Source organism: Papaver somniferum, chromosome 8 (genome assembly GCF_003573695.1).
Source record: "Papaver somniferum cultivar HN1 chromosome 8, ASM357369v1, whole genome shotgun sequence".
NCBI lineage: Eukaryota > Viridiplantae > Streptophyta > Magnoliopsida > Ranunculales > Papaveraceae > Papaver > Papaver somniferum.
The window spans coordinates 18,463,223-18,474,714 of record NC_039365.1 but is presented as its reverse complement, the minus strand read 5'-3'; the positions used below and the strand labels follow the sequence as shown (position 1 = coordinate 18,474,714).

Below are 11,492 nucleotides of genomic sequence, written 5' to 3'. Positions count from 1 at the left end.
TGTAACAGTGATTCTGCAACACCAATACACTGTTGCAAACAGTCTGTGTTATTACTTTTCAATCTTTTAATCATCTTTTGAGCAACAAACACATATTTTGAGACCATGATTAATATGAGGAGCTAAACCCCATTGCTGAGGCGATAGAGGAAGCCATTTCAACAAAAAGTGGTATATTCTATTTTATCTTTTTATTTGCAGTAATTATATGATTATTTGCCCTGAACTATTATTGAATATGATTTTTATTTGAGTGATTGTGATTTATTTTGATGGAGTATGCTTAGTTTTAAGACTTTTGATGCTTCATACTTGGTATTTACAATTATTTCTTTTGAAAATCTACTTGTTGCAATATTTTAGAATCAAATTAAAAGAGAAAATTGCATAAATATAAGTATTGGTTTAATCACTTTGAACTTGGAAAATAGTGTAATCTTAGCCTCAGTGTTTCTTTTAATATTGATATCATCTTTGATTGAGTTTGCTATAATTTTTAGTGAGTTTTCTATTTTAATATTAGAATTTAAGTCTAATTAATATCCTTCACAAGTCTGAGAATCAAACCACTTTACCACTATCTACAAATCACATCAATTTTTGGCACCCCCGACGCGGACTTGTTTTTAGGGTTTTAGATTTATTTTATTTATTTATTTATTTTTTATTTATTTATTGTTTTTGTCCTTTTTTATGTTTTTGGGTATTTATCTTGTGTCTACAGTTTCTGGATCATAAAGAAAATTGAGCCAAAGATTAAAGCAAAAAGAACAGAAAAGAAGACAATTTTAGTTTAGGGTTTGTTTATTTTATTTTAGGAACAAAAAAAATTGTATTAGGGTTTATTATTTTTGTAATTTTTCTTTACTTTTTTTTGTTGTACTTTTGGACTTTGGGACATTATTTTTTTTTATTACCATACGGAAGGGTACTTTAAATATAAACTGTTTACAGAGAAGGAGGACAATTACGATATTGTCTCTGCACCTTGGGTTCGTACACTAGACATCGAAGTCAGTGGCCCGAGTCGACTACAACCGATTCATCCCCCGTCTGGAACGGGAGGTAAGATTCTAAACACTCGCGAATCCCCTGTCAGCGAGTTACTGAACCCCTTCGTATGTATATATGTTGAGGACTGAATATGTAAAGGGCAAGGCTTGGCCATACAAGATAAGGGTTCGGATTTCATCACCGTTCTCTTCTTGCCCGCTTTAGGAACACGTAACCTATGCAAACCTAAGCCTAAAATTTTGACTAGAACGAGACCGATAGGGTAACGAGCTTAACAGAAAAGTCATTCGAAAAATATTGGTTACTCTTTTAAGCATACTTCGAAGTTCTTGACGGTTTCTGTAAGTTGAATGCGTGACTGCGCCGCCTTGTAATACCGGTGAGGCCTTGGGTATCAAAGCTCCACCGAGCTTCCCTCGCCTCTATTCAACTTACGTTAACTCGGATTGATTCCATAGGGGTTTGCTTAAATTGTAACGAATTTCCGTTCGAAGGATTAGAAGCTGGTCTAGAAACAATCTAAGTGGAGCCATCATGCTTTTTGTTTGCTAGAAATCAATAGGTTTGATTTGGTTGAGTCGGCCTTGATCTGTGTTTGCTTACCCTTCCAATTTAGAAAATTCTATTGTATGCCTGAACGTAAAAGAGACGCACTAGGTAGATTTGTTAAAGAGAAACCTAGTAGTTCGAAGCGTCTCGATTACCTTAATCTAGAGAGTCCGACTTTTGAAGAGTCTGTTTTTGAACGTCCTTTGACTGAGGACAGAATCCATGTTGCTCCGATAACGCCAGAAATGGCAACTTTGAAATCCTTGTTGAATCCAACTAGGACTACTCGTCCCTCATGTATCAGGTTAGCTGAGACGGAAGCAACTTATGAACTTAAACCTGGGACCTTACAGCTGCTCCCAATTTTTTTAGGGAAAGAAAATGAAAACCCATATTTCCATGTTAGGGACTTTGAGGAAATTTGTAGTACCCTCAGGATTAGAAACCTAGATGATGATGCTTTGAAACTTAGGTTATTCCCCTTTTCCCTGAAAGCTAAAGCTAAATCGTGGCTATATAGTTTGGCTTCCGGGTCAATCGAAACGTATGAACAACTTACATTCTCCTTTTTGAACAAGTTTTTCCCTAGGCACAAAACATCGTCTATTAGGACGCAAATATGCACGTTTTCTCAACAGGAGGGAGAAACTTTGTATAGGTATTTGGAAAGGTTCAATGATTTATTAGCCCAATGTCCTCATCATGGTTTGGAGAAGGTTAGGTTAGTTCATATCTGATAGACACATTTTTGTGTCTAATTTGTCCTCAATGTCCGTATTGTTGGAACTCTAATTTTGTACTAATATTGTGTTTTTATGTATTTTTAGGAAATAAACATTTTTGGAAAATTTGGCTTGAAAAGTTGAATTTGGCACCCGGAGGACACGTGTTATTCGGACTCCCAAGTTTGGATAAGGGGTAACCTAATTACTAAGGGGCACCCCCAGGTCACCCCCAAGGCATCTGCTATTCGCACCCCAGCTTTGGTTAAGGGGCAACCCTTCTTCATCATTTGAAAATTCGAATTGGCGGGAAACTTAATTATCGTCTGCATGATTTGGAGTTGAATTTTTGGACGTGTTTTTGCGAGATTCAACACCTGAAATCAATTAGGCTGGGCTTGAATTCACAGGACAGAGTTAGTACAAGCATTTTGATCGAGCAAAATGGGCCAAGTAAGCCGTGGGAGGAAATCAAAGGAGAAGATATTATCGGGACACTGTGAGCTAAATTTGGAAAGTTTGTGGACAAACAGGGGAAGATATCTTCTCTTATAAAGTTTGTATGTGGCTTATGGAAGTATTACAACTCATTTTCGCAGGCAGAAGAGGTGGAAAAGATCGTATCTTGGCTGACAGTGAAGAAAATAAAAAAAAATATATTACCGAGTAAATGAGAATTATATGGAGTGATTGCGAGGTATTAAATGCTGCTGTTGGGTATAAATTAACTCCTTGGGTCGAGTATAAGGGTTGTCGAGAGTTTTGGGGAGGTTTGGAGGCGAGCAGAGAGGCGCAGGAGGAGTTGCAGAGAAGTTACCTGCTGCTGCTGCTGCTGCCATTAACACGCTTGAAGAACATGAAGAACGGACTCGCAGCATCAGTCGTTTATCAACAGCAACATCGACTGTCATTTGTGGGTCGTAGTTCTTCAACGACAACAGCACCTCAGCTCTGTCGTTGATTCTGGACGCCTCCTGTGAGTCGCAGAGTTCTGTTTTACATCAATTTCTTGTACTTCTCTTCATTGTAAAACACTTTTGAGCATCAAAGAAATATTTTGAGAGCATTTTTACGATGATGAGCTAAACCCCAACACTGGGGTGATGGAGGAAGCCTTATTTCACACTTGGGTAATTATATTTAATTCTTCTCATGACTTTTGCACTAATTTTAATTGAAATTATGATTTGAAAAAATTAGTTGTCATTTGATTTGATGCGGCATGCTTAGGTTAGATGATTTGATGCCTCATGCTTAACATTTACATCTAATATTTGGAGAATTTATCTTGGCAAAAATAAGAGTCAATATATTTTATATATTTACTGAGCTATAATTGTTAAAAGAATCATTATTTGAACCTTAAGAAATGAATTCGGTGGAATCCTAAACCCCAATACCTCTTGCACCGTTGTTAATATTTTTGTGTATATAATTTTTATTAAATATAAAAAAATCTGCTTTCACAAGTCTGAAAAGAACCCTATTTTATAACCACTGTTACTACAACCCCACAGAAAATCTTTAATCATTTTGGCGCCGTTGCCGTTGGCGCCGCCGACGCGGACCTGTGTTTAGGTAGAATTTTTTTTAGGTTTAGTATTATTTTTTTTTTCCTTTTTACGTTTCTTTTTGTCTTTTATTTGCAGGTTCGAAGTGAAGTACTAAGGACCTTAGAAGGAAAAGCTTAAAGCGAAAGGAGCGAAAGAGGAATTTTTTTTGTTTTATATATAGAAAAGAGAGAAAAAAAAAGAGAGAGATTTTTTTATATTTTTTTTTAGGTTATTTTTCTTTTTCTTTTGCACTTTACTTTATTTGGACTTTGGACTGGACTCTTGGACTTTATTATTATTTTTTTTAACCCTACGGAAGGGTATTATTATTAAAAAAAAAAAAAATATTATATAAACTGTGTGCAGGGAAGGACGACGATTACTATATCGTCTTGGCCCCTCGGGTTCGCACACGGCATAGGAGTCGTGGCCCGAGTCGACGACAACGGTTCATCGCCCGTCTGGTACGGGAGGTAAGTCCAATCGAAACACCCGCGAATCTCCTGCAAGCGGGTTACTGTCTGCCTTAAGGTGATAATTGTTTGAGGACGAACCGGACTGTCTTTATTTTCCTAGTAAAGGGCAAGGCCTGGCCTAAACAAGATAAGGGTTCGGATTTCATCACCGTTCTCTTCTTGCCCGCCTTAGGAAAACGAAACCGAACGCGAACCTAAGCTTTAAAATTTGGAATAGAACGAGACCGATAGGGTAACGAGCTTAATAGGAAACTCGTTCGAAAAATATTGGTTGCTCTTTAAGCACACTCCAAAGTTCATGATGGTTTCTGTGAGTTGAATGCGTGACTGCGCCGCCTTGTGATAGCGGTGAGGCCTTGGGTATCAAAGCTCCACTGAGCTTCCCTCGCCTCAATTCAACTTACTTTGACTCTGATTGATTCCAGAAGGGTTTGCTCAAATTGCAACGAATTCCCTTTCGAAAGATAGAAGCTGGTCTAGAAACAATCTAAGTGGAGCCATCATGCTTTTTGTTTGCTAGAAATCTTTAGGTTTGTTTTGGTGGAGTCGAGTCAGCCTTGTTTGTGATTGTGTAGAATGCCCTTGCAATTAAGAATGTCGAGCTGGTATGATAGAAGCCAATACAATGAATATCGACCCGAATTTGATTATGGACATCATCAGTTTTATTACCATGGTGGGAATAGTGATTGGGAACGCCAAAATTTTCAAGGTTATGGTTCATACCATGGTGAGCCCAATCACTATCCTCACAACCATCAGTCATACGAGAAAAATTCTGTTAATTCCTCTTTACTTGAGTCGACACGTAGGTTAGCTGAGACAACACGTAAGATCGCTGGAATGAATAACTTAGTTATGGACGAAAATAATGCAATGAGTGAACTTTCTTTACCTGGTTTCCTAGATTACGTCAGGAATTCATGTGAGTCGGCCCAAAAGCTTTTGTTAGAGACCCAGAATAGAACTTCTCTAAAAGATCTAAATTTCCAAAATAGTGTTTCCAATTTTACCCTCGATGTAAATAGTGAATATTTGCCTAATTTAGAGGACGAGGTTAGAATAAAAGACACTACTTATTTAGATAAGGTTCAATCATCTTCGTACTATGATGATGAGGATAGCAGTAATGAAGAATCTGAAATATGTAGGCATAGTGATCAGGAGTCTAGTAATCCAATTGAGCTGTATAGTGATTATATTATTTCTAGTTCAAATCCAAATAATTTTTATGATTATTCACCTATTCAAAAGGACGAGGATTTGATTAGGGATACCATCGTTTTAGACGATGTAGTTTTTCCTTTTGATTACGAAGCCGATAGTGGTTTAGAGGAACGGGTTCATTTCGAAAATACTGTTTTAGAGTCTAGCGACTTAGAAACAATAGTCTTGGAAGAAGAAGATAGACCCGTAGAGATGAGTGAAGATGCACTACCTGATAATCACTTCCCTAGTGCCTTACCTTTAACTCTTAGAAAGGTCCCTCACTTGGGACTTGACATATGTGCCTCAACCATTTTACAAGATTACCTTCATACTCGTTTTCCCGAACCTAATGATGTCCAAGAAGAAGTTCAGTCGTTAGAAACCCATCCTCTGGTTGATGTGGTTTGCCCAGGCTATGATCCCCAGATTGACTTTGTTTTCCCACCAAATAGTTTTCTTCCAACTGTGGGAACGTTTATATTCCAAATGTGTCGAATATTAAGTTGTGAGACTAGACCTAAATGCTTTAGGAAATTAAAATCGACACATTTGCTTAAGAATGACCACTACTCTCATTGTGGTCAAATTTGTAAGTCAAATCTTATTGACTTAGAGGATCCTCAGTTATTTAGGTTATTATTGTGCGCTTCTAAGATCATATTTGAGTTTTTCCAGACTCTAGGACCTAATAATTTGGATCCAACCTATGAGGAAATGCATCCGAGAAAAATATTTTATTTAGACCCTTTCATAGAACCTGAACCTGAACCACAATTAGATATAAATATCTTAATCAGGAAACTAGATAAGGGCATGTTATTCTTGTTCACTTTCTTGGGCTATTGTAGTTTCCTTTGGTCAGCTCTTTTTCGTTTTGAAGACCCACAGTTATTTCGACTGTTACTTTATGGTTCGAGTTGACTAATCCTTTCCTAAGTCTGGCTGAAGACTTTAAACTTAGCACTTCTTGGGAGGTAACCCAATATTCTTGCGACACGGTAATATCCTTCCTTATCTCTTTTGCTTCAAGTGGTAACAGTTTCTCATTGTTCAAGCTTTTAGTTTCATCTTTAGAACATTGAGGACAATGTTAGATTTAAGTTTGGGGGTATGGGAGAAACTTTTTAGTTGTAATAAATAAACTCCAGAGCCTAGAAATTTACGCCTATTAAGGATAGCACTAACCAATCTAAGTGGATGGAAACATTTTTGTTTTAGGAGTTGAGGAACCAATCTGACTAGATGGAAACATCTATAGAGTATATTCATAAAAGCACAGAGCTCAGGTGTTAGAAATAACATGATAGTTTCGCCATATCTTGTCGAGTCCTTTTCACTTTCTATTTTTAGTTTCTTTTGTTTCAAGTGATTTGGTGGGGCACACGATTCAAGTTGTTACCTTTGCTAGGGTGAAATAGAGTGACTGAGTTACCAAAAAAAAAAAAAAAAAAAAAGGACCAGTTAGACCAATCGGAATAAGTATTAACACTTGGATAGCAATATGCGTGTGTTCTCCCTGTTTCCGTCGCCTAAGCAAGCGTGGAATGCAGGACCCGTGGGAACTATCGTGTAATCTGCTGACAAGAAGCATGCGCTTGGATCAAAAAGATCTATTCATGCCGTTAAGTTAAAAAAAAATGGTTATTGTTATGTGTAGTCAACTGCTGGTTCCCTTGTATTTGCCAGTTTGTTGATCTAGATTTAAGTTATTGACCACTGGTTCCCTTGTATATGCCAGTGTGTTAATATTAGTCAGACCGGGATCTCAGTCATTTAGGTTAGGTTCACCTTGGCAGAGGCCTTCAGACAGATATGGGAAACACCGTTCACTTTTCAACCATCTACATTTTTCTTTTTCCATCTTCTTAATCTTTTCATGTGATTAGTCTGACTCCGAGTATGATGTCCATCGTGAAACTATCTTGGTAGAGCTCTATCACTTATATGAATTTTAGTATGCTTGAGTGCAAACTCGTGTACAGCAATTGGAATTTCGCATCAGGGTTCTTCCTCTTAGAGTCAATAATTGTATGCCAACCAAGGAGGTTCTTTAGTGCTTTCCAAGGTTCTGCGTAGATAGCTAGGGTCTGGAGTATTGGTTTTTGTGGGTTCACCTCTGATAAACCCACCCGAGATTAACTCGGTCACTTTTCAAGAATAAATTTTGCTCGAGGACTAGCAAATAATAAGTTTGGGGGTATTTGATAGACACATTTTTGTGTCTAATTTGTCCTCAATGTCCGTATTTTTGGAACTCTAATTTTGTACTAATATTGTGTTTTTATGTATTTTTAGGAAATAAACATTTTTGGAAAATTTGGCTCGAAAAGTTGAATTTGGCACCCGGAGGACACGTGTTATTCGGACTCCCAAGTTTGGATAAGGGGTAACCTAATTACTAAGGGGCACCCCCAGGTCACCCCCAAGGCATCTGCTATTCGCACCCCAGCTTTGGTTAAGGGGCAACCCTTCTTCATCATTTGAAAATTCGAATTGGCGGGAAACTTAATTATCGTCTGCATGATTTGGAGTTGAATTTTTGGACGTGTTTTTGTGAGATTCAACACCTGAAATCAATTAGGCTGGGATTGAATTCACAGGACAGAGTTAGTACAAGCATTTTGATCGAGCAAAATGGGCCAAGTAAGCCGTGGGAGGAAATCAAAGGGGAAGATATTATCGGGACACTGTGAGCTAAATTTGGAAAGTTTGTGGACAAACAGGGGAAGATATCTTCTCTTATAAAGTTTGTATGTGGCTTATGGAAGTATTACAACTCATTTTCGCAGGCAGAAGAGGTGGAAAAGATCGTATCTTGGCTGACAGTGAAGAAAATAAAAAAAAATATATTACCGAGTAAATGAGAATTATATGGAGTGATTGCGAGGTATTAAATGCTTCTGTTGGGTATAAATTAAATCCTTGGGTCGAGTATAAGGGTTGTCGAGAGTTTTGGGGAGGTTTGGAGGCGAGCAGAGAGGCACTGGAGGAGTTGCAGAGAAGTTACCTGCTGCTGCTGCCATTAACACGCCTGAAGAACACGAAGAACGGACTCGCAGCATCAGTCGTTTATCAACAGCAACATCGACTGTCCTTTGTGGGTCGTAGTTCTTCAACGACAACAGCACCTCAGCTCTGTCGTTGATTCTGGACGCCTCCTGTGGGTCGCAGAGTTCTGTTTTACATCAATTTCTTGTACTTCTCTTCATTGTAAAACAATTTTGAGCATCAAAGAAATATTTTGAGAGCATTTTTACGATGATGAGCTAAACCCCAACACTGGGGTGATGGAGGAAGCCTTATTTCACACTTGGGTAATTATATTTAATTCTTCTCATGACTTTTGCACTAATTTTAATTGAAATTATGATTTGAAAAAATTAGTTGTCATTTGATTTGATGCGGCATGCTTAGCTTAGATGATTTGATGCCTCATGCTTAACATTTACATCTAATATTTGGAGAATTTATCTTGGCAAAAATAAGAGTCAATATATTTTATATATTTACTGAGCTATAATTGTTAAAAGAATCATTATTTGAACCTTAAGAAATGAATTCGGTGGAATCCTAAACCCCAGTACCTCTTGCACCATTGTTAATATTTTTGTGTATATAATTTTTATTAAATCTAAAAAAATCTGCTTTCACAAGTCTGAAAAGAACCCTATTTTATAACCACTGTTACTACAACCCCACAGAAAATCTTTAATCAATATCCTTTATGAGGGTTTAGATTATCCTACCACAACCACAGTAGAATCTATATGTACTGGTGGATTTGAGAACCAAACAGTTGTTGACGCGATGACATATTTGCATGAAGTCGCCGAAAAAACCCAACAATGGGAAAGTAGTAGGGGACCCCAGAAAACAATTCTTCTTAGCAGAGGAAACGTTAATAGGGTAGAAGGAGGCTATGAATCAGATGCCAAAATTGCTGCTATAGCGAAAAGGTTAGAAGCTTTAGAAGTGGGTAACACTAGTGGTAGATTGGAGCCTCTTTGGGAAGGACAGAATAATGAAGAGCAAGCCAATGCTCTATATAATAACATTAGGTTTGATAATCATCAGAAGTTTGACCCATATTCAGAAACCTATAATCCTGGTTGGAGGAACCATCCGAACTTTTCATGGTCTAAGGGACAGAGTCAGGGTCAGTCTAATAATTCTAATGCTCCCCCAGGTTTTGGCTACACTAGGAATACATCAGGCCAAGAAAATAAAACGACTAGCTTAGAGGAATCTATTAAGATGTTAGCAAAAACTCAGGAAATGTTAGCACAGAGCCATGTTAGTTTTCAACAGGAAACCAAGCAGAATATTCAAACTAATGCTCAGAGCCTTGCTAAGTTAGAAATTCAAGTCGGCCATTGATTTCTTCATGACAGTCTAGTGCTAGGCGCCGGAACCGTAAGATATACTTTCCTATTCCTTCCCCCATCCGCTGTCCATTCTTGCTTAAATCTATCGTCGTGATTTTCATCTTAGCTTAATAGAATTTCCGGAGGAAGAGCGTGGACATAGTTGGCCAGGAATCCACACTTTATGCCTTTAGGTTGTCATACCAGGTGAATGCCGTGCCTGTAAGCGATTTGGGGAATTCTTTTAGGCACAACTTTCCATTGGAGGCTCTATCATTCATTGCTGATAGGAATCGGCTAAGATGCTCTCGGGCGTTTCCTTGACCGTCATATATCTTTAATTTTGGAGATGTGTAGTCTTCGAGGTATTGGTATTTTTGGATATTCATCGGGTATGGGCTACTTACGCGACAATGATTGTCTTGTTTCACCACATGATAATTCTTCTCCAAGTACTTCTACATTTCTTCTTGTGACATCGTCCTTGTACTCCTCGCCCTTCGTCTTTCCTCCGGGAGTGTCATGTACTGCTATTAATGCTTGTGCGATCCAGTCTTGAATCTCGTTCCTTCTGCGTGAGTGTTCTTCTAGTTCCTTTTGCATGTTTTGATGATTTGGTGACATGGGTTTTGGAGGTTGGGTTAACTTGCGTGTTCTTTCCTTGTGTTGTTGTCGCCTCTCTGTTTTAGGACCCATATCCCTCCGGTCGTTTGCGTCTTGGATCGGTGTTTCTTCCTCGCGGTCCTACTCTATTGCTACTTCCTCCCAATTGATGGGTCGGTCGGTTACTTGATTCTCTACTTTACCAGGGTTAGCGCCTCCTAAGTGTGTCATGGTTAGCTAGGCACGAGCCTCCGGGTGGGGTCGCCAAATGTTGAGGGGTGATTTTAGGTTTGAGGTTCTACGCGTTCTAGCTAACCAAATGACTTCACTTTACCAAGAATAGTAAGAGAGAGAGTTTCCTTTCTATTGTACCTTGTCCTTCTTTATATAGACTTTCCAAAAAGCCCCTTCATTTTATGACATCATGCCATGTGTCTTAAACCTCCTTGGTTACTTTTAATACCGTTCCTTAATATAACCTCCTTCTTATTTGTTAATCCCTCCTTTGTCCTTCTTATCTCAAGGGTATTTCTTCATTGGACTTGGGCCTAGTCCCCAAGTGCACGTATCTCACACTAGATTTATCTCTCCCTTTAGGGGCACCCCCATCCCGTTAGGGGGTTTCATTTTTCATGTATCAACAATTGCAAATCACTTTTAGAAAGACAAATCGACGTGCATATAGTTGGTAAGAAGTGAAGCTTTACGGCAAGGTCACTGTATTACTTTCGCAGTTGGTATCAGAGTTGGAATCGTCGGTGTTTTTTTGTAACGAGATTAAAAAAAAATTCCTTGAAAGGTGTTTGCGGGAAAAAACGGCCTGCGTACCATTTTAAAGGTAGTGGAGTAGACAAGTGCTCAATGAAGCAAATACTCTGTGGATCAAATCGTCTAGACCTTTAAACAAATATACTACACGGGAGTACTTTGAGTTCGAGAGATTAAGATTTAGGATCTGACCTAAACCCACAATGGTCGTTATGTATTCAATTCGGTCACAAG

General features: G+C 38.4%; 1 pseudogene; it reads right to left on the bottom strand.

Moving 5' to 3' along the window:
* Window positions 1–2,172: 2,172 nt before the first annotated feature.
* LOC113307079 lies at window positions 2,173–2,272 on the bottom strand (annotated as a pseudogene).
* Between the last annotated feature and the right edge of the window lie 9,220 nt (window positions 2,273–11,492).